This window comes from Phoca vitulina, unplaced genomic scaffold (assembly GCF_004348235.1).
Source record: "Phoca vitulina isolate PV1807 unplaced genomic scaffold, GSC_HSeal_1.0 scaffold2, whole genome shotgun sequence".
NCBI classification, from domain to species: domain Eukaryota; kingdom Metazoa; phylum Chordata; class Mammalia; order Carnivora; family Phocidae; genus Phoca; species Phoca vitulina.
In genome coordinates, this window is record NW_022589705.1 from 78,359,649 (window position 1) to 78,380,777 (window position 21,129).

Below are 21,129 nucleotides of genomic sequence, written 5' to 3' on the forward strand. Positions count from 1 at the left end.
CTGGAGATTCTGTGTGAGCTGAGGCCTCTGTCATGCAGCCTGCGTGCTAAATCTCCTCCCAAATCCCTTCCTGCTGCACTAACATGGGGCTGGGGTCTTCAGGAGGCTCTTGGGGTGGACAGAGGAATAGCAGCTAGTCCCTGTCAGCATCACACATGGTCCTGACCATGGGAGGTTAGTGCAGGAAGGTACAGTTCCTGCACTGTTCGGTCAACAGCCCCACCGACACCTGCTCTGTGCCGGGCCTGTCCTGGGTTCTGGGGCTGCAGGGCCGGCTTGGTCATCACCCCTGCCCGTGGGGAGCTCAGTCTGGGGGCTGGTGGATGGATCACCAATGGAGGCCCAGAAAGGTGCGTGATTCCACTGGACCTTACAGTCAGACAGGGGGCTGGGTTAGGATAGAGCCCAGGACCCCTAATGCCGGGCTGTCCGCCCAGGACTTGCATCCAGGTGTCCCGCCAGTGTCAGGAGATGTTTCCTGGGGAAAGACCTTCCCTCATGATAAAAACTGTACGTGGAGGCGGAATCCACAGGAAAGGGATTTGGCCAACCCCGCCCCATCCAGGTCCAGGCCCCCTGGCCGCTCCCCTTCCAGCTCCACCCAGTGCTTTCCCCCAGAAATGCCCTGCACCAGTGAGGAACTTCTCAATCAAAAGTAACAACAAATGGGCTGAGCAAATGGGAATTTGCTGGCTCAGCTGAGGACAGCAGGGGTGGGTCTACCCAGACCCCATTTCTCTGACATTCTCGCCTCTCTGCCCTCCTCCCCACGTCACCTTCATCCCTGGCCTCCAACATCTCCCTCCATGGAGCCAGAAGAAGAGCGCACGTGCATCTGGGAGCTAGCAACCTTGAAGGAGAGGGGAGGATCCCGTTCCCAGAAACCCTGGCAAACATCTGGCCTTTCATTGGCCTGAGCTGGGCCACGTGCCTTTTCCTGAACCAATCAGGCACCAGCAGGATGAGAGTAGGCTGACTCCTTAAGCCAATCAGGCTCCACCCCTGGGGCTGGGGGGGGGGTCATCCAGACCACGTGACTGAGAGGGGCACAAGGCAGTTTCGCAAAGGAGAGTCTGGTGGGCTTGGTGGGACGAGGTGAGGGGGAGGCTGGGGAGGCAGCAAAGCGCTGGGACAGAGGCCACCCCCGATATGAAAGTAGCGTCCAATCAATGAGAAGCGCTTCCTGCCACTCCGGTCCCACCTGCCATGTCCTACCTTATGTCCAAGCCTGCTGAGTGGCATGTAGTCCCCGTACCCCACCATACTGGCACATGACCCCATTCATTTGCCCTGGCTGTACCCTCCCGCTGGGATTCTCAACCACCCCCTACCCGCGCTTCATCCGTTAGATTGCAGCTCAAGCTCCACCTTTTGCAACTATGAAATAGGTCACCTCTGCTGGGGGCTCCCACCACCATCATTCACCGCTTCATTACAGTCAGGGTTCCTATGGTCCTCCACCCCAGCCCTCATACACAGAATTTGCTAGTTCCTTGAAGGTGTGGACCTGGACACGTCTTAATTAATGTCTCTATTCCCAGCCTCTAGATACTGCATGGCTGAGGCTGAGAAGTCAATAAATATTTATTGAGTTAATGAAAATAAATCTGTGTTGAAGACATGACTTCTATGAAGTTTGCGTTTTAACAAAGGACAAAGCCTCACGCCATAGGAATGAAGCTCCAATGGTAGAATTTCAGGCACCAGCAAACCGGGGACAGAAGCTTCCTCTATTCTTTAGCGCCTGGAGGAGGAACGGGAGGTGGAATTTTCCATTCATGGCTTTCCAGTGCAAAAATAATCATGCGGTTTCTTAAAAAAATAGAAATGTGTCATGGAAATGAAAGTGTTTCCCCTTTGACTTTCTGGTGGAAGCAAACTTCTCTAGTCCTGTCAGGGTTCCCTGCGTGGGTTCTGGTTGACTTAGAACACTGTTTCTTCACATTTTTCCTTCCTCGCCTTGTGGCAAAGCCCTGGCTGACTTTCCCTTCATCCGAGCTCTTCAAGTCCATGGCCGCTGAGCCCTGCCTCTCAATGCCGCTCTACGGGTCGGAGAAGAGCCTCAAGTTAGTTGGGAGTTTTGGAGAAGCCTTGTTCTGCAGCTCAGACATTTCCATGTCAAGCCCACGGAGCTGGCTGCCTATCCCGAGCTGACCTGGGGCCCGTCCTGATCACGGGGCCCCTCCCTGGTCCTCAGGCAGAGCCCCCCTCGCGCCCTGACTCTGTCCTCGGCATCTGGAGCAGAAGAGGTGCTAGTGTGTGTTTGTATGAATAAATGGATGGATGGATGAATGAATGAATGTGCGAACGGACTTACCGTGAAGATAATAACAGCAACCCTACCCTGGGAGGTGGGAGGAAAAAGCCTGGAGGTGGAGCCAGGCAGGTGGGGTTTGCACTCAGCTCCACCCTACCTGGCTGTGTGACCTTGGGCGGATCCCTGTCCCTCTCTGACTCTCATCCCTGAGGTGGGGGAGGTGACACCCACCGACCAGTTGGTAGCCGGTCTCTCAATAGGCACATAATAAATGTTAACTTGATCATGTCCTCTTAGGAGAGTTTCTTCTTCATTACTTGGGTGTCCACAATATTTCTGATGCAAAGTGAACTCCTACAAAGTAAGCACTGTTCTTGGCCATTTTTCTTTGTTTCTTTATTAATGTAGTGCATATTGTTCATATATTCGCCCTGTGCCCAGGGATGAACCCCACCCCAGCCCTTTTGGGCCTCACAGGTCTGTGTTGAAGCAGATGGGAATTAGGGAGAAGCCTCCAGAACTGAGGCCTCCATGAGCCTCCCACCTGTGCAGGTGAGAGTTTACCGAACTACCTCACAGGGTCAAGGCAGGGCTGACAGACCCAGCTAAACCCACCCCACTTCCTTGAATATCACAGCCTGAAACAGAAGCTTGAGTACCAGTCAGGAGCAGGTACTTGCAGACAGAGCTACAATTCATTCAAAGCAGAACAATTCAAGTTGCCCTGTAATGACCCCATGGTTTATCTACTCATTTATGCTGCAAATAAATACATCTTAAAGAGCCATATCTTCTCGAGAGTTCATGACTTTTCTAGATTCATCTCTCTTAACAGATCTTCCACAAGAATGAATGAGAACTAGTCATTTAAAAGAAAAGCTGGAAGAAAAGGTTATCAGCTAATAGAGATGAAATTCTGACTTTAACACAATATGCTTAAAAGAAAGTGCTGTGTTTTGCCAAAGAACTGGCAATGAACCTCTTGCCACTAATGGTTCGTAAAAGCTGAAGGGAAGAAGGCTGGGACGCAGGTGCCCCACCACTAACCAGGTGGACAAGAATAATGCTTCCCATGAGATTCTCAAGGTAAATGGACGGCGTCCATGTGCACAGAGAATCCACTTCCGTAGACTGAGTTCAGGCCAGACCCACTTTTTCAAAACCCGTCAGACGCATGAGACGTCAGGGGGTCAGGAGAGGGACAGTCAGGGACCCCCATGTGGGATTCTGGAAAAGATAGCCGGAGTGAATGATAGTTGCAGGAATAACAACCCTCTTTACGTCCAGGGCTCCAGTGTCTAGAAGGCCCTAGAAGACTGTTCCACGGAGGCTGCACCAATTTAATTGCCACCAACACCACACGGGGGCTCCCTTTTAGCCACATTCTGGTCAAATAATTGTTGTTTCTTGTCTTTTTGATTCTAGCTATCCTGACAGGTGTGAGGTGATTTCTCATTGTGGTTTTGATTTGCATTTTCCTGATGAGGGTGTTGGGCATCTTTTCATGCGTCTGTTGGCCATTTGGATGTCTTCTTTGGAAAAATGTCTATTCAGGTCCCCTGCCCATTTTTAAATTGGATTGTTTGTTTTTTGTTATCGAGTTATATAGTTTCTTTATATATTTTGCATATTAACCCCTTGTTGGGTATGTCATTTGTGAATATCTTCTCCCATTCAGTGGGTTGCTTTTTCGTTTGCTGATGGTTTCCTTCACCGTGCAAAGGCTTTTTAGTTTAATGTAGGCCTGTTTGTTTATTTCTGCTTTTGTTGTCCTTGCCTGAGGAGACTGGTCCAAAAAAATATCCCTATGACTAATGTCAAAGGCTTACTGCCTGTTTTCTTTTTTCTTTCTTTTTTTCTTTCTTTCTTTCTTTCTTTCTTTCTTTCTTTCTTTCTTTCTTATTTATTTGACAGAGAGAGACAGCAAGAGAGGGAACACAGCAAGGGGGAGTGGGAGAGGGAGAAGCAGGCTTCCCGCTGAGCAGGGAGCTCCATGTGGGGCTCGATCCCAGGACCCTGGGATCATGACCTGAGCTGAAGGCAGACGTTTAACAACTGAGCCACCCAGGCTCAGTTTTCTGCCTGTTTTCTTCTAGGAGTTTTATGGTTTCAGGTCTTGTACTTATGTCTTTAATCCGTTTTGAGTTAATTTTTGTGTATGGTATAAGAAAGTGGTCCAGTTTCATTCTGGTGCATGTGGCTGTCCAGTAGTCCCAACACCATTTATTGAAGAGATGGTCCTTTCCCCATTGCCTCCTTTGTTGTAGATTAATTATTGTAAACATGGATTAACATGTGAACATGGGTTTCTTCCTGGGGTCTCTATTCTGATCTATTGATCTATGTGTCTGTTTTTGTGCCAGTACCATACTGTTTTGAAGACTATAGCTTTATAGTATGGAGGTTCCTCCAAAAATTAAAAGTAGAACTACCATATGATCCTGTAATTCTACTTCTAGGTATTTATCTGAAGAAAATGAAAGCACTAATTTGAAAAACTACAAGCACCTCTATGTTCACTACAGCATTATTTACAATAGCCAAGACATGGAAGCAGCCCTTGTCCATCGATAGATGAATGGATAAAGAAGATGAGACTACTACTCAGCCATAAAAAAGAATGAAATCTTGCCATTTGCAACAACATGGATGGACCTGGAGGGTATCATGCTAATTGGAATAAGCCAGTCAGAGAAAGACAAACTCCATATGATTTCACTCATATGTGGAATCCAAAAAACAAAACAAACAAACAGAACAGAAATAGACTCTTAAAGACACAGAGAACAAACTGATGGTTGCCAGAGAGGGTGGGCATAATAGGTGAAGGGGATTAAGAGGTACAATCTTCCAATCATAAAGTAAATAAGTCATGGGATGTAATGTACAGCATAGGGAATATAATCAATAATATTGTAACAACTTTGTATGGTGACAGATGGTAACTTATTGCAATGACCATTTTGTAATATATATAAATAGGGAATCACTATGTTATATACCTGAAACTAATACCATGTTGTATGTCGATTATTAGTCAATAAAAAGGTAGAAAAAATAAAAGGCCCCTGCAGACCCCCCAGCTCAGGGCGACACCTGCTGCCTGATCCGTCGTGTCTTCTGTGCCCCACCCTGGACCAGGCGCTCTACTTTTGGGCTCATAGCCTCGGTTTCTCTCTTGAACCTGAATCTGAGCCTGGTCTGCCTTCCCAGCTCCAAAGCCCCTCCTGGCACTGACTGTGACTCCCTTCTCTCTCTCCACTCCATCTTAGACCCCAAGAGCCCCCACACCAAGCCCCCAGCACAGGCATCAGAGGAAAACCCAGTGCTCCTCTCACCTGAGCCCACGCACAGAAGAAATGACACCAGGGTCCGCCCTGGAAGGCGCAGCTACGACGTCTCAGGACGGTGGGGATTTGCCTCCCTCCCGACCAGCAGATTCTTCATTTCGTGAGAATGGCAGCCCGCTCCCCGGCAGGTATGTTCAGCTTCGGCTGCCTTTAATTCACTTGCCACCATCAGTCCCCCGTCAGTGCTGGGACTCCTGCTCTCTCCCGGATGCCTCCTTTCCTGTTGCTGCAAACTGTTTTCAGTTCCAGCAAAGTGGGTCTCCGGCTTTGCAAAAAGTCAGAGTCTCTGGCCCTGGAGGAACAGCTTTCCACCTTCTTTCCATCCCTCCTGCCAGACACCGAGTCCTCGTCGTCGGGGCCACAAAGGGAGGTGGGACGGGGCCTTGGATGTGACAGAAAGGTCTCTCCCTGCGGCCGCAGATGCCGCTGTGATGATGTGCCCACCTCCAGCCCCCGCGGCTCAGAAGTCCTTGGGGAGAACCAAGCGACTCTGAGGCCTGGGATGGGTGAGCAGAGGTGGGCAGGTGCCTCTCCTTCCATTGGTGCGTCGGGTTCAAGGCGAAGCAGCCTCTGTCCAGTGCAGACGACGCCTTAACACACTCTTCGTCAGGGGCGCTGGGGGGGAGGCAGACCGCGGCTGGAGGGCTGGGCCCCGGAGAATTCTCCTCTCCCCCCGCTGACATGTGGGGCTCCTGTGAGCCGGGTCAGCAGGTGGTGGAGCAAAGTCGGGTGCGGCGGGGGTGGGGGGGGGGGGTGCGAGCCCCAGACTCTGTGGCTCTCTCTCGCTGCCTCTCTCTCTGTTTATTAATCTCTCCCTCTCTCTTTTTTTTTTCTGTCTTGCTATCTGTGTCCCTTTTTCCTTTTGTGTCCCCACACTTCATTTTGCCCCATATTCCATCCTCAGGCTGGCTGTGTCTGTCCCTCCCCACTTCTGTCTGGATTCCTATATTGGGGCAGCGGTGGGGGGGTGTGGGTTATTCCTCTTTGTCTTTACGCCTCGTCATGTCTCACTTCCATCCTTTGTGCCAGAGGCTCCTTCATCTGTGTGTGGGGGGGTGTTTGCGGGTATATGTGTCCGTGTCTTCCCCTTCTTAGGTATGTTTCTGCCTTTATCTCCCTCTAGGTGCCCCCCCCGCCCCGTAAATCTCTTTCCTTTTCTCTCCCTACTTTCCTCTCTGTGCTGGTTGCCTCTGTCACTCCCCCACTCATCCCTCCTTGGACTTGCTCCCTCTCTCCATGCACCCACCCCATATTTGCTGCTCATATCCGCAGAGAAACCTGAAAGCCACTTAGGACGAGGGCCTCACATTCCAGGGAAGAATCAGCCATGATTTGGGGCAGGCAGGCGGCTCTCAGCAGGTACTCAGGAAAGGACCGTGAGCTGCTGAGACCCATTGGGGGTCAGCACGTCAGGCAGACTCAGAAGGCCTGGGTTCCTTCCTGCTCTCTCCCTCCTAGCTCCTCCCTTTTCTGGGCCTCAGTTTCCCTCATATGTATGCTGGGGGGCTGCTTGGCCCAGATGATTGTTATACTACTACTAACTGGCAGCTAGCATGTCTGGCACCTGCTGGCCTGCCCCTCACGGAATCTTCTCCACGGCAGTGTTAACTAGCCTGTGCCGAGAAGGGCCGAGCCCCAGGCAGGTGAGAGAGCTTGGCCAACGCAGACTGCAGAGCCCAGCGGGCTGACTCCCTAGGCCCCAGAGCCTGCCCGTGGCACCCTAGCCCCTTCCCATCAGCTGTGGGACCCCTCAGCAGGCCTGAATGATGGTCGTCCGCCCTCTGTCCGCACTCACGCTGCCCCGTAAGTGGCTGAGAGCTGAGCTGTACTGAGCACAGATGGTAGAGGGCGGGGGACGGGGCAAGAGCAGGAAAGGGGGAACCCACCAGCGGGGGTCCTCAGGTCGGCATCTGCGGCACATTCCATACGCCACAGGGTCTCCCCACCCCATCCTGCAAATAAGAGCAGGCAGAGCTCACCTGCCTTCCTGGCGGCCCTGTCACCTCCGGGCCCGGCAGCCCCTCCTCCCTGCCCCTCTGCCCCTCAGGGCTTCTGTCTCTCCCGGCTCAGGACCCTCTCTGCTGCCCTTCCTCCCTCTGGGGTCTCTGGGCCTCTGTTAGGGTTCTTCTCTCTCCATTTCTTCTGCTCTCTCTCTCTCTGATCTCTGGGCTTTCTCCCTCTCCCTCCCCAATTTCTCTCTTTCTTTCCCTCCCCTGGCCTCTCTCACCATTACGTGGGCCTCCCATTGTCTTGGCCTGTTTCTCTGGCTCCAGTCTATTCTCCGTCACTATTTTCCTTGTCACTGACTCACTTTCTGTCTCCCTCAGGGTCTCTTTTGGAATCCGTTTCTCTGATATCTCTGTGTGCACATGTGTGTACATGTTTCCCTCCCTGTCACACGGCATGCGCACATGGACACACACAGGCATACAGATCCCCCCCGCCTCCCCCCTCCCCCCGCCCCAGCCTCTGGCCCCGTCCCAGCTCCTTCCTGCTCGCTCACAGACAAGGCCCAGCTCCGGGCAGCAGCTCCACAGCAGGCCAGGCTCCAGGCATCTGTTCAGGGCTGGACCAGGAACAGAAAACCAGCAGGAGGCCCTACGTGTGGGGAGGATGAGGGCAGAGTGCCAGGACCAGCGGGAGGGGCCGCCCTGGACCCGGGAGGGAAAATTTGATTTTCAAAGCACAAACGTGTGGGCATTTAATCCTGGATATTCTCTGGCTCCTTCCACAGCCTCATATCTCCCTCCTCATTGCCTTCTTCCTCCAGATTTGTTCCCAGCATGACCCCAGCAAGTACCTTGACACTGCAGGCAGGGCTGGGCCGGAGGTGGAGGGCCTGGCAGGCAGGGGTGCAGGGGGAGTCTAGAGCAGGGGGATCTGCCCCTTCGAAGCCAGGCCTGCCCACCCCCTCACTCCTGCACTTACGGGACCTCCCTGTCCGCTCCCCAGACTGTCCCAGCACCTTCCTTGGAGACCCCAGGCCCCTGAATCTAGAACTCCTCACCAGTAAAACGAGGTCAGGAGTGGTCCTCACCTCCCAGGCCTCGAGGATAGGCCGAGAGCACCATGAGCACAAGTGCTGGCTGGCCGGGGACGGTGGCTGATGCAAAGGAAGGAGCAGGGCGCAGCTCAGCGCCCGGCGCATGGTGGGCACGGCATACGCAGCGCGGTGAACGAATGAACACGTGGATAAGATGTGTCTGTAACCCCCCTCCATTCCACTATTCTCAGGACCACTTCAGGTGCGATCGTGCGTCCGTAATGATCCACGGTCTGCTGCAGTACCGCATCGGCCGCCTCTGATCACTTCCGGCCAGGCCTGGCAGACAGAGCGCAGAGGAGGGGGAGGAGGGGAAGGAAGATCAAGTCAGCCTTGCCCAGAGCCCCAGGACACTGCCTGCCGGATGCCCGGAAGGGGACCCAGCCAGGCCACAGAGGCCCCCAAGAGATGGAGCCTCTCTTAGGCCAGGCCTGGGGTGCTGAAAGCTCAGTCTGGCTTCTCTCTGAGGCTCCTGGCCCAGGCGCCGCCAGCTTCCCTGTCTTCCAGCTCCAGGACAGAGGCCGCACCCTCTGCAGGGCACTGCCAGGCCCTCCTCCACCCAGCCCTACCAGCCTTCTCTCCTCTGTCCCAGGCCATGACTGCCTCTGAACCTGGCCAGTCCCTGCCTGTGCCCTCCTCCTTGATTTCACCTGTCCTTTAAGACCCACCTTGATCTCCCACCTCCTCCAGGAAGCCCCCCTCCTTGTTAGTCTCCCCCCAGTACAGACCCTCATAGTCAGAAAGAGTCAGGAATGGAGGGTCAAGAGGCCAGCCCAGGGGCAGGTGGAGCCTCCCAGAGAGGTTCACCAAGTTCAAGTGCAGGCTTTCCTTACTCCTGCTGTGGGCTCTGCAGCAGGTTCCCTTCCTCACTGAGCTTGCTTCCCTATCGGCGAAGCAGGGACGATGGCATGCCCTCCCTGGGCTGCAGGAGAGTTCAGTGAGATCCAACAATGCAATCTGCCAGCACACAGTAGGCCCTCGATCTGGGTATGTCCACCACTCCCAGCCCAGTCTGGATGAGGAAACAGAAGTCAGGACAGAGAAAACTTTCCACCAGGGGAAAGAGCCTGTCTTTGGTGATCCTCTAGTCACGACTCTTCCCCAATACTCAGTGGCTTCCAGAGCCAGCAGGGCCTCCTGGGCATGGGACCCTGGTAAAGCCTTCATGTTCTGGAGCACACAGTAGGGGTCACAAAGGCCCATTGCAATTCCTACATTAGAATCATGACACACACCAACCACGTGTTGAACCTTGCGCTAAGGGTTCACTGGCTGGCACAGTGACGTAAGTTCTCCCAGACTCAGTTGCCCATGTGCACCTTGGGGTCTTGACCCTCCCTTCATGGCTGCTCCGAGCTAAGGGAGCGGGATCATGGTCTGCACATGACATGTGCTGAATTGTATCCATACCGGGTCACGTCGGCATCTTGGTCGGTTCCCTGGCTTTGCCTGTTCCGGGCCTGCCACGCTCAGAGCCCATGCTGGGCCCCTCTGCCTCGGCGCTGAGATTCTGTTCCTGCCCCCAGGGCTCCGGGACCTGCCTCAGACGCACCCCCGGGCCCCCACCGGGCCAGCTCACCTGGCTCTGAAGCTCTGTCCGGAACTGCTGCAGCCTGAATCTGGCTCCAGGAATGACCAGGATGACAGCGGTCACGGTCAGAAGGGAAATCAGGGGTGACGTAGGCAGAGTGGTCACTCCGCCGGGCACCGTGGTCAGTGTCCTTCTGGCCCATCTCACTTGCTCCTCACTGTACACGTCTATTACTGTCCCTGTTTCAGAGCTGATGCCACCCAAGCTCAGAGAGGTCGTGGCTGCCCGCGGTCACACAGCCTGGAGGTGGCTGAGCAGGGCCTGGGGAGGTGGCCGGGTCCCCTCCCTCACGCCCCTCCCCCACGGGCTCCTGGAGAACAGAGCCCGTACCCATCCACCTCTGGTCGGCACCCGCACCAGCAAAGCCACTGAGGCAGAAGGCAGGGACTGGGGGCCAAGGGAGGGTGGCCTCCATGCTCTGGACTCCATGGACTCAGGATTCCTGGACGGGGCACGAGGAGACCGGATTCCAGCCCCCATTCGGCTGCCACTTCTCTGGGTGCCCGAGCAGGTCACCCCCGCCCCTTCAGGCTCAGTTTCCCCATCTAGAAAATGGAGGTCTTAGAGTCCAGGATACGTTCCTTGGTTTTCTAGGTTGAATATTTGGGTCTCTGCCCCTGGTGCTGGCAGGTGACACCCCGAACACTCCCCTTTCCCCCTAAGCCTAATCCTCCTGAGCCTCTAACAGCAGCTCAGTCGCCAACCCGCACCCTGCCCCCCCCGCCCCTGGCACTTTCTCCCCCCATCCCAGACAGTGCGCTGTGTGCTGCTGGGACCCCCAGTCAGGGCTAACTCACCCTGGGGGTCTGCACTGCACGAGAGGCACCTGCAGCTATAGAATAATTACTTGCATTTGTTTATTTATTTTTGGTCTCAGGTGGCAAGGGATTTAAAACGTATTTTTGGACTAGAATCGAGATAGAGAGATTGTGAAGTAGATTGCAAAAGTCACATGACTTTGAAAAGTAAATACAAGATGTCAAGGGTCCTTCTCCAGGAAAAGTTAAGAAACATTGGAGGAAAAAAGATCTTTGGAAGCACAAGGGCAGGGGCTCACCCCCGTCTCTATCCCTCAGCAGCTGTGCAGGCTTGGGCAACTTGGGGCGCCTCCCTGAGCATCAGTTTCTCCATCTGTTAAATGGGCAGAGGTGTGCTGGGTGGATAGGAACGGGGCCTTAGTTCTTTTGGTGTGTAGTCAGGTATCATCCTGAGTATTTGTTGATCAGAGTTAAATGCGTGGTATGAAAGGAGAGAGGAATTTATTTCAGGAGGCAGGTGCCTGGGTGGAAAGAGGGAAGTGATGGAGGTGGGTAGGGATGTGTGCATCATCCTTTTTCCCTTCCCTGCCTCCGGGACAGGGTTCTGATCCCCTGGGCAGAGGGGTGAAGACCAAAACCTGGCTGTGTCAGGAGACGCTGCGTGAGGCCCAGCACCCAAGCACTGCTGTGTAGGGTCCCAGGTCACATCCAGGTGGAGATGGGACCTTCTCCCCAGAGCAGGCCACAGACCCAGCACCGCCTGGGCCTTCTGGGATCACTGGCTCTCCGACAGGGACAGCCCTGGACACCGGCGGCAGGGGTAGCAGGCCCCACTGAAGGCCTGGAGGGGTCGGTGGTCCACGAAGAGGGCAGTGTGGACGGCTGAGGGTGATCGGAGGCCTGAGCGTGTGTCCCCCACCCCTGGAGGCTCACAGGTAACGGGAGAGACCCTAGCAGGGAGTGAGGTTCTGGGCTCATCAGGTGGGTGAAGGGATGTCATCTGACGTTAGCCAGGCCCCTTTATGTCTTTCTGTGAGACATTCTGATTCCAGGAGAATAATCTCCCCTTCGCAGAGCTGCCGGCTCCGAGGGACGCGGTGCGCCGAGGGATGCTAACAGCTGTTTCCAGGAGAAGGACTTCATCGTGGAATCTGCTTGGGTGACCGCATTAGTTCCTTTTGTTTTTATCTTTGATTTTCCTTCATAGCAACCTCAAAATCTCAGGGGCTTATAGCAGCACACATTTCTCTTCCTCACTCACGGGCCTGGTAGGCGGAGCTGCTTGGGGCTTCCCCGGAGCTGCGTGGCTGTCCCCAGGCGGCTCCACGTCCTCGTGGCCCACGCCCCAGATGCAAGGACGTTGGGCACACGAGCGACGGATGCCTCTCAAGGCCTCAGCTCAGAATTGGCAACCGTCACTTGTACGCCTGTTCCTTTGGCCGACATGCGTTACACAGCTGCACCCATCAGAAGGTCAGGGAAGTACGCTTTGTCCGCCGCATTGTCGTCCGCAGGGTCACATGGCCGAGGGCACAGGTGGGGGGACTTGGGAACAGGCCCCATCTGCTGCTTTAACACTGTGGCCTCGGCTCCTTCTGCAGAGTCACGGAGCACCCAGACCCCGTGTGTCTCCCGCGCGTCCCGCGTACCCGACTCCTTCTCCTTTATCCTTACGAGTATGTCCACTGCCTGAGCCCCATCCCATGGCTGTGAGACGTCCTGTCTAAGCGTCAGCAGTTCCCTGGGGCTTGGGGGCCCTCTGGTTTCCTAGTTCCGCCCCGTGTCAGCCCTCTCCCCCCACTACCGTCTCCCCACCCCCCTGCACTAGGTGTGGGGCCCAGGCTTGAACATTCAAACCCTCCTTCCTGCTTGGCCGAACAAAGACCATCTGTTTTGAGTTTCTATCCTTCAGTATTACAGAACACTACTGAAAGCTTATTATTATTTTTTTATTGTTGTTGTTATTGTTTTGCCTCAAACATAAGGACATTCTCGGGCGCCTGGGTGGCTCAGTTGGTTAAGCAACTGCCTTCGGCTCAGGTCATGATCCTGGAGTCCCTGGATCGAGTCCCGCATCAGGCTCCCTGCTCGGCAGGGAGTCTGCTTCTCCCTCTGACCCTCCCCCCTCTCATGTGCTCTCTCTTTCATTCTCTCTCTCTCAAATAAATAAATAAAATCTTTAAAAAAAAAAAAAAAAAAAAAAAAAAAAAAAAAAAAACATAAGGACATTCTCTCCCCCACCTGTCTGTAGGCCGAAGAGAACTCTACGAAGCTTCACCTCCCACCAGCCGACCTGCTGGGACTGGGCTCTTCTGTCCTGCTGCGCGCATCTGCGCACAAAGGTGGGCTTGGCCCGGGTGGCCTCTTTCTCGGCGCATCTGTCACCCGACAGTGGGTTAGGTGGAGGGAGCTGCGCCAAGGCCTCCGGGCACTGAAGGAGCCCCCAGTCAGTGCGAGTTCTCCTTTTCGTTGGAGAACACCCCACCTTGGGCTGACCCATAATCACTATCCAAGCCAGGACATTTGAGAGCACAAGGGGACACTGCTATGAATTACATCTAGACAACAGGACAAACCGGGGCTGCCCCAGGCCAAGTGGGACTTGTGGTTGCCTGACCCCACCCTGGACCGAATCAGGGACCCTGGTTCCCCCCCCCCAGCCCCGCCCTCCCACCTCCACAGTCCCACGCCCACCCCCGGAGCAAGGGCTGCCTCCTGGGCCTGGGTGCGGCCCTGGGCTGGGCAGGGGCCATGCAAGCCAGCCTGCACTCAGACTCTGCTGGAGCAGCCGGCCCTGTGTTACGTCTGGAAGGTCAGTCTGCACTCAGGGCTGGAAGGAGGGCATGCGTCTGCAAGACTCCAGCCTTCCACTGCTCTGCCTGAAAGCTGTTTCCTGGCCCTTTTCAGTAGTACAAGTAAGGCCCCTGGGAGAGGTCTGTGTCCCCAAGGGCTCCCTGGTGCATAGAAGCTGAGTCCTCCAGACCTCTGCGGACAGGGGACCTGACTTCCCCAGAGAAGCGGGGGTGACGGAGGGCAGTGTGACCTCAGCCAGATCCTGGCTCTGCCACAGTGTAACTTACGGCAGATGACCCCCCCTTCCCTGAGCCTCAGTTCCCTCATCTGCAGAGTGAGTACGATTACGCCTTTTCCCCAGATCGTCATGAGAACTAAATGCACCTTGATATCACAGAATGTCATTTCTGCCCCCATAGGGCCCATCCCACCCATGTCTAAGCGCACACACACACACACACACACGTCTGCACACACACACACAGACACGCACTCCCACACACGCACGCGTGCACGCACACACACACAAACCAGACACGTATGCTGGTACCTCTAGGATACATTCCCCTCCCCTCTGGTTCCCAAGTTCTCTCGGTCCTTCAGGGGCTCAGCTTAGACCTCCCCCTCCACGAAGTCTCCCCAAGGCTCTTCTGGAGCATCCCACTCCCAGCTTACCTTGGAGTAGGTGACCCCCTTCCCATACTGCACCCCCAAGGCCCGGAATGGGCCGTCGTGGCTCATGCATCCCCTTCTCCATCAGTTTCACATACATAATTTATCCGATTATGAAAGAAATACGTAATAAGCCCCAAAAATGTGCCAGCACGGTGCTAGGCTTTGGGGCTGTGAATGAGATTTGATTCCTTTCCTCAGAGATCTTGGTCTAAGAAGAAGAGATATCTGCTTCACCTTGACCTTTAACCCTCAATCACTGAACAAAGACCCGTCTAGAAGGGTCTTCTGGTGGTGGATCCTGGGCTAGAACAGAAAGAGGATCCCACAGCACTTGGAGGCCTTGCCTCACCTGCACTGGTTCTAGCAACTTCCAAGCTGGAGTCCTAGGGGGTTGGTGGAGTCAAAGCACCTCCTTCTCCAGCCCAGAGCTCTAATCACAGCTCACTTGCTGCTCTGGGGAATGATTACCTGGCAAGGTTCATCTGAGCCCTTGGCTCCCAGAGCCCTCCCCACCCCCGCATCCGCCCTGCACCAGACAACCCTGATGGCAGCTGAAAAGCTGCTCCCCTGGGGGTGAGGGGAGAGAAATTACTTCTCCCCCACTTCCTTGTTTGATCTAGCAGGTGGGCGCAGTGACATCTCAGTCCTGCCAAACTTAATAACGGAACTGTCACGGTCACACTGGCCCTGAGGTGAGCAGTAAGGATTCCAAGAAATTGTAGAGATTGTCTGCAATGCGGGCCATCTCAAATTAGATTGGCTCAGTGAGCAATTTCAACCCTGCAAATTGCATTTTGAGCTCTTCTTCCCCTGACCCTTAGCAGGGACCGTCACTGTGCTTCTCTTAGACTCCGGCTCCTAAAGCTCTCTCCAAGACCATTACCATTAGAGATAGCTGGACCTGGGCTTGAATCCCAGTAACTGGGCAGTAAGTGACCAGGGTGCAGCTGCCAGCCGGTTACTTCATGGCGGTGTGGGAAAATGGGGATAATAATTATTTAAATTGGGTTCATTTCTATTCTAAGGGAGACATCCAAATTTCTGTAAGCCAGAAAAGAGAATTTCTAGGCTTCTGTAACTGAGAAATTCAAGGGAATTCAGGTATGGCTGGATCCAGGTGCTCAGATGAGGTTGTCAGGCATTGACAGGCTCTGCTTTCCATTGAGTGAGCTTCCCTTTCAAGCAGCCCTTCTCCTGAAGGCCCCCAGCAGCTTCAGCAGAAAAGAGCACTTTGCTTGCCCAATATTCCAAACAAGTCCCAGGATGAAGTCTCACTGGCCAGGCCTGAGTCATGGGCTCACCCCTGAGCAAATCACTGCTGTCTGGTTCTCATGATACAGCATGCTGGTCTCCACGGCACATTTGCTCATGCTGTTCCTGCCCCCTGGAGTGCCCCCTTTCTCCTTCATCTCCTGATCTGCATGTCCTAATCATCAAAACTGAGTTTGGTCCCCCTCGTCATGGATGTTTTTCCCACTCCATCCCCCAGTTGGCTTCAGGTCTCCTGGCGCTGAGTCCCCATTGCCTTCTGTTTCAGAATGTCCCCTGCGAGAATCATGGGTTTATGTGCTGATCTTCATTTCACTGTGTGCGCAGTGAGACTGATGGTAAAGCCTCTGTGTTGCCCACCGCCAGCCCCTCAGCACCAAGCACAGGCTCAGGTACACAGCTGGGCTGCATAATTGTTTGCTGAAGCAGGGAATAGTGAGTGGGGAGTGGGGAGGCTCTGACATTTGTTCAGACGGCCGAGAATTAGGGCTTGAACTGGGCAAGAGCCGTGGGGAAGGGAGGGCTCACATAAGACATGTTCAGCAGGAAATGCGTGCCCCCCCCCAGCCACTCCCCCTCTCCGAGCACTCCAGGTTCTGCTCCAGGAACCCGGGCACTGTCCCCGTCACTCCACCTCGCTCAGCCTTGAATTCTCAGGCACCCACCTGCCATCCACACTTGAGTAGTCAATAAGGTATCAGCCTCAAAACTGCGCCAGAGTTCCCTTTTGCATTCAGGAGGGGAAAACAGATCCTTTCCTTGCAGGGAAGGGAGCTCTGGCAAGGACAGCAGCTCTCCCTGGGCCCCACAGGAGCCCACACCAGAGCAGCTCCGGCGGGAAAGCTGTAAGGGCCGTGGCTCCTCAGCCTGGGGGACCTTGGGCCAGGCCTGGCCCTCTCTGCGGCTCAGATTCCTCTTCTCAAAGGTGGGGGACAACGCCAAGCTGGATCAGTTTCTCGGGGCTGCCCTAACGAAGTGCCACATCTGGGTGACTTAAAACAACAGAAATTGCCTCACAGTTGTGGAGGTTAGAAGTCCCAAATCAGGGTGATGGCAGAGCCACACTCCCTCCGGAGCCTCTGGGGAAGGAATTTTCCTTCTTCTTCCAGCTTCTGGAGCCCCAGGAGCTCCTTGGCTGGTAGATGCCTCACTCGGGTCTCACCTCCATGCTCACACGGCCTTCTCCCTGGATGTCTCTGGGTCTGCAGTTCTCTCTTCTTACAAGGACACCGGTCCTGCTGGATTAGGGCCCACCCTGATGACCCCCTAGTTTGATTACATCGGCGAAGACCCTATTTCCAAATAAGGTCTCATTCACAGATATTGGGGATGAGGCTTCATTACACCTTTTTGAGGGACAAAATCCAACCCACAGCCCCTCTCAGTTGGGCTTTGAGGTAACTAGTGACGTAATGAATGTGAGAACATGGCACAATCGGGGGCCGTTGTTGAGATGAGCAGCCCGGACAGGCCACCGTTCTGGGGTCCCTGCCAGGCCCATGACTCTGTGCCTTTTGCTTTTCTGGCTCCAGAAACCTCCTGGGAAGGTGGCCCTGGTTGCTCAGAAACATGAACACCCCTCATGTAAGGTGACATGATGAAGGGGCCGTGTCTCCTGGCTTGTTTGCCGTCACGTTTGATGAAGGCTCCAAGCCTAGTCCCGCGGTCGCTGTCATCGAACACCCCACTCAGAGCCGGCCCCCGGATCCTTCCCACTAGTGAGGCTCTTCTCGGGGACTCCAGCCTTTACCCCAATCTTGTTTCTCTTTCCCTTCCTGTCACATCCTGGAGAAAGGTGGCGTTCAAGTTGTCTGTCAGCTGGAGGACACGCTAAGCCTTGCCGAGGGGAAACTCTCTAAGGGACTGTCTTTCTGGTTTGGACCTTTCTGGGCTCTGGAATCTTGACTATGGTCCTTATGTGCTGCCTTCCCCGTCCCCCGGGCTGTGTGTGGCATGGCCTGCCCTGGCTTCTTGACTCAGATTTGATAAATGGACTGAAGAATCCTTGAGAACGACGAAATCAAGTCCGCCCAGGGGAAGAAAACTATAGACAATTCACCATACGGATAATTGAGGGCAATGAACTTTGAATAATACTTGGTGGTGTTGGTGCCCAAACCAGGATACATCAAATAGCCCTGTTTGTTTTCCCCAGCATCCCCTGTAGTTACGTGGTCACCCTGGGACTAGCTCTGGCCCGTGGAGAGAGCGGAAGTCACGTGAGTCATTCCTGGCCCGAGGCAGCGAAGCGTGCGTGTGATGCGTCCGAGCCTCCCTTGTGCGGCGCTTTCCGCGGGGACCACATGTCCTGGTGGGAGAGACAGAACTTGTCCACCTGGTCCAGCTCTGGCCCCAGCCCATAGGAAAGTAGGAGGCACATGGAAGCTCCCTAAATGCACGATGCAGAAAGAGATGAATGAATGCAGTGTCTACATCCAGTTCCAGTGTTTCTCCATTAAGCAACTAAAAAACCAAAAGCCTTCATCCAGGTGTGGCTTGAAAGAATTTTCTGTCTTCTTCTGTCTTGCCTGGTTCAAGTCCCATGCACCCTTTCCTAGGGAGTCCCAGCTCACACTCTGTGTCCCTGAGTTTGCTTCCTATGACAAAGGCCCTATTCATACTGTCAGAGCCGCGGTCTCCCATGGGCTTCTACAAAAGCAAAGTTTTTATTTCCAGTGAGGTCCCGTTTATCAATACATCTTTTTTTTTTATGGATCATACTGTTTGGCTTCAAATCTAAGAACTCATTGCCTAGCCTTAGATCCTGGAGATTTTTCTCCTATATTTCCTTCTAAGAGCCTCCTATCTTCATGGGTTTCATTTACATATATGATCTGTTTTGATCTGTTTTATGTATAAAGGTGTGTTGAGGTTAATTTTTTTCCCGCCTCTGGGTGGGTAATTGCTCCAACACTGCTTGTTGAATAGATGATTCTTCCTCCACTGAATTGCTTTTGCACCTTTGTCAGAAATCAATGGAGTGTATCTGTGTGGGTCTATTTCTGGGTTCTCTCTTCTGTCCCATTGATCTATGTGTCTGTCCTTCCACCAACACCTGATTAATGCAGCCGCATAGTAAGCCGTAATGACAGGTAGAGTGATTCCCCCCATTTTCTTCTTTGTCAAGATGTATTCGTTGTCCTAGGGTAGGTGTTTTTTCCATACAAATATCAGAATAAGCTTGTCTATGTGTACAAAAGCTCTTGATGGGATTTGGATAAGAATCATGTGAAACCTATCTAACAGTTTGGTGAGAACTGACAGGTTTACTAAAGCCGAGGGTTCAAATCTATGAACGTGGTTTGTTTCTCCATTTATGTGGGTGCTTTAAAATTTCTTGTATCAGTAATTTCTAATTTTCAGCACACAGGTTCTGCACAGGTTTTGTTAGGTGTATAGCTGAGTATTTCATTTTCTTTGATACAACTGTAAACGGAATCGTGCTCTTTATTTTGGTTTCTGCACGTTTTGTTAGCTTATGGAAACGTGATGGGTTTCTCGGCATTGACTTTGTATCTTGAGACCTTGCTGAATACACTTAGGTCAGGGACGTGTTTTTGTAGATTCCTTAGAATTTTTCTACATAGATAACTGTGTCATCTGCAAATGGTCTTATTTCTTCTTTCCCAAACTGTGTGCTTTTTATTTCTTTTTTCTGGACTTATTGCCATAAATTCTAGTACCATGTTGAATAAGAGAAATGAGAGCAGGCGTCCTTGTCTTGTTCCTAATCTTGGGCAGAAAACACTCACTGTTTCGCCACTAAGTAAGTTAACTGTAGGTTCTGTGTAGATGTTCTTTATTTTCTTGAAGGGATTGCGTCATTGCTGGTGTGAATCCTTGAAAAAATTGGTAGAACTCTCCAGTGAAACCTGAAGGGTTCTTTTTCAGGACTTTTTAACATTATAAATGTAATTTGCTTGATGGCTATAGAGTTTTTGAGACCATTTATTTCATGGTCAGCTCTCGTAGTTTGGGGTTTTGGGGGAATTGGTTCGATGCTTCTAATTTGACTGTGAGGCTGTCCATCTGGTGCCTTCCTGGCGACCGTTGGCTTCTGGTGGGGCTGCCTGAAGGCGCACAGGGGCTTCCAAGGGCTGGGCTGCTAGGGGTCTCCTGGTGGTGGATTTCCATGCTGGTGCCATCTGCCCACCTGGTATCTCTGGGCTGGGGAGGGGAGTCTCGAGCCCTCAGGGATGGAGAGAACTGACGTGAGATTTAGACTCAAATGTTAAGAATCTCTAGGAAGCTCTGGTGTAGGAGAGGTGCCACGCTGATGCTCCACTCCGTGCTCCACTTGTCCTCCCTCTCCTGACAGATGGCAGCCACTCGCTGCTGAATGGTGTGACGGGCTCAGCTCTTTTGGCCCTCAAATCCGGTCCCCAGATGGGCCTTCAGAGCCCTCCTTCCGAACTCCACGCTTGACCCTTGTCTTATTCCTCCTGCTGAAGAGCAGTGTAGGGGCTGACAGCTTGGGTTCCAGAACCTGTGCTCCCAGGTTCTAATCCTAGTTCCTCCACATAATGGCTATGTGGCCTTCGGTAGTTTACCTAACCTCTCTCTGCCTCTGTTTCTGCATCTGCTAATGGGGAGGACAGTGAGCCCTACCTCCCAGGCTTCTTGTTGAGTGAGTTCATGTGGGTAAGGGGGTGAGGGCGTGCCAGGGGCACAGCAGATGTTCTATAAATATTAGGGAGAAACAATACTCTGCTGGCCTCGGGAACATGTCGGACTCTGGCCTGGCGTTCATGGCCCCTTATCCTCTGGCCCCGCAGACTGTCCACCTTCCTTCCTGTTACTCCACGAATTCCACCTGACCCTGTGGCTGCCCTCTAGTTCCTGAAACACCTGCTCTCATTGTCCCCTCGGTCATGATTGGTTTCTCCCGCTTCCCCTTAAAGATTCAGCTCTGGCGCTGGCCTCCCAGGAAGTCCTCCCCAGCTCTCTCCTCTCCCCTCATACGAGTTAGGTGCCCCCACTCTGTGTCCCCTGAACCCCGTCGTGATGGGAAAATTAACTTGCTTAGCCTCATTTATTGAACATCTCCTACGTGCTGGTCTTAATGCTGGACTGAACTTGCACTGGTGGAGGTGTGAGCCGGGTGCTCGCCTCCAGGGAGCGCGTGTGCTAGAAACACAGACCTGATGTCAGCTACTTTGTCTATGGTGTCCAAAGCTCTCAGACCCTTGGGGTAATAATGCTGGTGCTTTAGGGGGTGTGGTAGAAACATCTGCTGCCCTGATTCTGAACCAACCGGAGGACTCAGGGCGTGACGGATGGAGATAAAGCTGGCTGGAGGATGGGGCTCATAGTTACGGGCATGTGGACGCTTACGGTGGACCCTAGGATTAGACAGGGGTGACCTTACCATCAGAGGCAGCACTGGACCCCCA